The 6,123-nt window shown below is 33.5% G+C and overlaps 1 protein-coding gene across 1 annotated transcript in view; it reads right to left on the bottom strand.

The window, feature by feature from the left end:
* Positions 1–3,802: 3,802 nt before the first annotated feature.
* The window catches only part of LOC121377348 (YTH domain-containing family protein 1-like), a 40,943-nt gene continuing 38,622 nt past the window's right edge, over positions 3,803–6,123 (bottom strand). The window contains exon 6 of the mRNA XM_041505304.1: positions 3,803–5,005. The gene's annotated coding sequence lies outside the window, so the exon portion shown is untranslated. The remainder of the gene's footprint in view (positions 5,006–6,123) is intronic.

The following is a 6,123-nucleotide window of genomic DNA, read 5'->3' as shown; positions in this document are numbered from 1 at the left end:
CAAGTTCAGGAAAAAGCGAAAACGACAGTAATAGTGGGTAAAAACCATGGCCATTTTGTTACATCATGACGACTACAAATTTTTATCAACAAATGCCCCATGTACAAAAGCAATATATAGACCACAACTACCACCTAACATAAGATAAATACTTATTTTCTCATTAAATTCTTTCCATGTATATTTAAGTAAATTGCATGATTTTACTGGCGATAAATCTACATTAGTGTCTTATTTACATTAAAGCCGCACACCCTAGTTCCATCTAGCGAAAATAAATTATAATTTGGTTAATCTACAAACCTGTAACACACTTAGATCACGTTTTTATCAAATGGAGTGAAAAAGCAGGTTTTATATCGATAAATACCATGGGAATCCCCATGTCCCAATTGCTTGAAATAATTTTGAAAGTTAGTATTCTGATGTCACCGGTAGACGTCGCTCGAAGCACAACAAATTTCAGACTTGGGGTGAGTTCGTTTCACCTCTCCTGGACATGTTCCAACTGTTCTGTCCTGGTTGTATCCCCTCTCCAGATATCGTAAGACTTAGCAAAATTATTGGTTTTAAGGGTTTGTAACGTTTTGTATTGAGACACTTACTTGTCTGAACTTTATTGTTACTGAAAATGTTCACGAACTGTGAAGAAAAATCTCACAAATGAACAACAACAAATCGGATGTTGATTGCGCGAACCGTGCACGAGAAAACAAATCGAACCAAAATGATAACGGTCACGTGATATACCAACGTCTGTGACATTGAATGGAAATATCCCCTCTAAAAATAGATTGGACCTCGCTTGCTTAACGTTTTTTTCTCGACAACACGTATTGTGAAAAAATGCATTTCGTGGTTTTACAAACATCAGGATTACCAAAAAGCACTTCAGGTGAATGGAAATGTGTTTTCTAAATAATAAAATGTAAGTAAAGTGCAATTTTATTTGTGAAAAATGGGGTTTAATAGCGAAAAACGCCGCCGTAATGGTTAACAAATAACTAACTAGGATGTGTCCCTTTAATTTTTGGAGTCTTTGTTATGAGCTGAAGTGATTGTTTGCAAATCAATGTGCCTAATTAATTAAACCAGCTTTATGTTGGTCCACATTAATGATATAGTGCTTGAAATATATCTGCTAATTTTTGTAACAATAAGTAAATTGTAACTCAATTTTAACTCATGGCATGCTGCTCATAACACTCCATTTATTTGTTGAAGTACAAGAGTACAAAGCTTAGAAAAAAGCCTTTTATGTTGTCTTTTGAAATATTTTGAACTTTTAATTATCACCAATGTGATAATCCACATCCTTTTGATACTACCGATTCAAAGTGAGGTTGAATGTATTGTATAGTAACACCTCCCACCTGTGTCTACCTTTAAACATTTTATTGCCCCTAATTGCCACCTGTTCTAAAAGGTGTGTTTAACAAGATTAGCCACTTTGTTCTTTGTAGTCTTTGATTGTGAAACAAAAAAGGGTTAAAGTTCTTTTATTTTGTGTTTGATGTACTTCTATTGGGTAATCAAAATCTTTGAACAGAAAAGTTTCAAGCAGATGTCTGAACAGTCTTTTGAGGATTTTAGTTTGAGTCATGGCCGAAAAAACTGTAAATAATAAAAATCCATCTTTTCGTTGGCTATTTATGTAGGCATTTTCATAACCATAGCAACCACAAACTTTAACAAAAAAATGCTACAAAAAATATTGACTTAGTTTTTTATCTATAAACATAACTTTTAGGTATCATTTTATGTTAACCATTTAAAGTGTTTGTTTTTTTACATTTTAACACTTTATTACAAGGAACCTGGAAGTAAAATACAATTAGACCAAATTAAATAATGCGTGTGGCTCTGGTTACCTGACCGATCCTAACCCCCTCACCCCCTTTTGCCATTTTTGCCAAAAAAACCTTTATGGAATGTACAAAACTGATTTAAGTTTTGGATTAAATTACTTAGTTATTTAAACCTCATGAAAATTTATTTGGATGTTGACAACAAACCTTGTAAGATAAACAGAAGCAACAGCACAAACATGAAACAAATGTGGAGTTTTTTCTGTTTACAATCTATACTGAAAATCAACATTAAAGCATGACCCTTACATTTTGTCAGTACATTGTACAAGCTTGTTATATGATGTGACATTTTCATATTTTGCAGGTTGAAGCTGTTAACGACGATGGAATAGAGCTGCGTTTCCTAAGGAAAATGGGGTAGCACTATGTCATGTCTGATGTATTGGACACCTGGGGTTTTTTTTTTTTTCAATAAGATCCTGGACATTATGCCTGTTCCAAGGATTTCTTTTAAAGACACAAATTGCCTACATGATTTCTGTTTAGTATTGGATCCCAATGATCAAATTACAAGTTTTATTCCAGTGATTGCCAACTATTTTTTCCTCATATTTTGTTTATTGTTTTATTTTCCCCAATCATTAAAGTAAGATGTTATAACTTAACACTAATTGAGAGGCAATATTATCCTGCTGAGTATATTTACAGAGCTTCTACTTCCAATCTTTTATATTCATTATAAAAGTGAACTCGAAATATTACAAAGATTCAGTTTTTAAAAACATATTTTACCGGTTTTCTGTGTCACAAGTCTATAGCATATATATACTAGTACATTGTATTTTTTTTGAAATTATTACTCAAGACAAGCTATCACATCCTAGGAATGATTGTCATGCTGTCAAATGGGGTTACATCTGTATAATTTGCAGTGTTTTATGATGTATTTTGGCATAATCAGTGTCTGTGTTATGCGCAGAAGGTGGTCTGAAATAGTCTTTCTACTTCAATGTGTGCTATTGATTTTGGGTTATCATAAATGATGAATAAATCTATTTCCATGTACCATATTGTGTTCATTGTTGTATATGTCCAATGGTGTTAGTTTTCTGTACCTGGAAACTTTTTTTTTTTAATCTGCTGCTCATAATGGCGTCTATTTTACAGTGTCACTTCTAAACTAAGTTTATACACAATTTGGGTTTTTTGGTGTCTTCACACAGTCTTCCACTTATTCATGTTTGTTTTTGGGTTTAATTGTGAAATGACCTTATTTATTGTCAGTTACTATGCATCACAAGACACCATGCTATGAGCAGAAGATATGCATGTCTTGCTATGAAATGCTCCGTCAAGAGCAAAATTCTTATGATCTTGATCTGCAAGTTATAAATCTACATAGTTTAGATATCAGTCAGTAAATTAGTGTCATTTCACATGATTTGTGCAAAGTTTAATATTTGACCTAGGTGTAACAGTTTCTGTACACATGATCTGAGCTGTATATGCGAGATATTTCCCCCCATTCTTACTTTAACAAAATAAAGCAGATATCCGACGTCAATGTCATTAACTAGTTATTGTCTATATATGTGGAGTTGTTAGTACACAAATTGGGAATGTTCAGTACCACTGTGTTTTGGGAAGCGGCCTATGTTTGGACCCACAGAACGCCTGAATAAATCCCTGGGCTCAAATTTCACAAAACATCAAAAGCCTAGTTTTGCACGTAAACACAAATCTACGACTAAACCAGTTTTTATTACTATTATAGTACAACAAATATAGTTTAAAATACACATATTTTATTTTATTTTGTCCTTAAAATGCTCCATCTTCTGTAATGATGTAATTTTCTTCATGAAATAGATGCCGAACACATGTAAATGTATGCCTGGTATAACTGGTAGTTGCAGACGTAAACTTACGATGTTTTGTGAACTAGGCCCCCAAACCTGTTACTTCAATGCTACAGCAAACAACACGTTATATTTGTTATGCATGCCATACTTTAGACTTTATTTTGGTTAACAGAAAAGAAAATCCTACGCCTGTGCCACTGGCATTGCGAGGACAATATGAAGTGACGTCGTCAACTTTTCAAAACATCACGTGAAAGGCTATTTAGAAAAGAAGAATCATCAAATAAAAACATCACTTTTCGTTCATTGGTTCCAATTCTTTTCACTGAAAATTGTAAAGAAGTTTCTTTTGCCATATATTTCTCTCTGTATTTTTTTTTTTAAAGTTTTAAAGTCAATAAAAACAAATAACAAATCTTCCAACGAAGTTTTTCAATGTTTAGTTGTCATACGTGTTTATGAAAAAACACACACAAACATACACACTTTGAAAAAACACAGCCGCGACTGATTCAGCCTGATGAAATCGCTGCATGTGGTCCGTTGGTTATTTATTCTATTTTTTCACTGAAAAATTTTCACGAAAGTCCGAGATCATCTGCTTTCGATGGCTTCAATGCGAATTGTTATCCAGAGTGGATGGGGGCAGGTGAAGTCTTTAAAAAAAAAGTGTTACACAGCCATTTGTTGAAAATATTTCACTGAAAAAAACAAAAGCACACCAACTTGGTCTTTTAACAACTGTTTGTATCACAATTAACAATTTTCACTGAAAAAAATATGGTCTTGATAGTTTTTATTGTTTGTTGTTGTTTTTATGTTTAAATCACGTTAAAAACACTTGAAAGTTTTCAAACGAAAACCATCAATTTTTTTTTTTATAAAGTCTTCTGCTGTCATTTCCAACAGTGCACTGGTTAAAAACAAAATATTTCCACATCAGTTTTCTAAATCTTGTCTTTTCGTCTCTCATTGACAAATGATGAGTCACTATTCCTTTGAAGTCAGTATCACCTTGAAATCACGTGCAGGGTATATAGTTGGTCGCTGAGCATGATAACACAAAAGATCCTATTTTTTTGTCTTTAATCGTGCAATTCTCAAGAAATCGAAGGGGTAGTTCCTCCATAAGAATTGATTGGTAGAATAGTATCAGGGCAATTTGCTTCCTAAAAACACTTCACTAAGGTCTAATTCCTTGACAAAAAGAAAAAAAAAAGAAAAAAAGAAATCCATTCCATAACCATAAGAGAAATCACAAAAAGAAGTAATCCGGAGAGTTGTAGTCCTGACTGGTGAGTAGAGACATCAGTTGGTTAAAAGTCATCCACTCTGAAAAAACAAAAACACAAAAATGTTTTAAAATAAACAAAAACACTGGAAACAAACTTTCAAAAACAGTTGTATTTTGTTTTGTGTTGGCAGCATATTTTGTTTTGTGTTTGTAGTGTATCTGAAAATCTATCAAACTGACCTCGCCTCGCAACCATCCCCCACCCCCTATTCCAAACAACCATCCCCAACCCCCTATTCCAAACAATGTAGACTTTTAACAAACTGGAAATGCCAAGGGTTAGAAAATATACCATTATCCGATGCCTGGGGCAAATGGAATACGACAGTGGGGCAAATGATGTGCAGTATCTAATTGGCCTGTGGACAAGTGAACTATTAAATAATGTATCAATAAAAATGACATTACTTCTATCTGTAAAATAAAACACTTTTAGAACAATCAAAATGCTGCATCATCTTGTTCCCACGTGTTTAACAATCAATATCTACTAACTACTTTCACCATGAGTAAAATCAAGGTGAGATGACGCTCTCTTCTAAAATGATGCTAGGCGAGTAATCACATGAAATGAAATTAATATTTAAAAAAAATAGTTTACTTTTTGAGAAGAGCAATTTGCCACTCAACTAAAACTTCCCAGGAGTCTTGAGGAGAGCAATTTGCCACTCTCCTAACTTTCAAGGAGTTGAGGAGAGCAATTTGCCACTCTCCTAACTTTCAAGGAGAGTCTAAAGGAGAGCAATTTGCCACTCTTCTAAAACCTCCCAGGAGAGTCTGGATGTCAAACATTTGTTAACTCTTGACAGTGTTAGATTCATGCAATTGATCAAAATTTTGTCAAATAGACCTTTTGAATGCAATGTTCAGACATAGTTTTGATGAGAATTAAAATTTGCACTACGCCGATTTTCTTTTTGCATAATTCGTCAGGACCAAATGTTGTGCTACATTAAATGGGAAAGGAAAAAGGGGGTCATGCAAACTAGACTTGAGTGAGCGATGCACAAAAGCCCTCAAGTAAGTACTGTTCTCGCGATTTTCAGCAGTATTGTTACTGAAAACAGTTTTACTGTGACCTCTTTCATACAATCCAAAATTTTCGTTATAAACACATAAATCTAATTTCAACTCATGTTTATTTATTTATTTATTT

This window comes from Gigantopelta aegis, chromosome 7, assembly GCF_016097555.1.
Source record: "Gigantopelta aegis isolate Gae_Host chromosome 7, Gae_host_genome, whole genome shotgun sequence".
NCBI lineage: Eukaryota > Metazoa > Mollusca > Gastropoda > Neomphalida > Peltospiridae > Gigantopelta > Gigantopelta aegis.
This window is presented reverse-complemented; position numbering and strand designations above follow the sequence as displayed.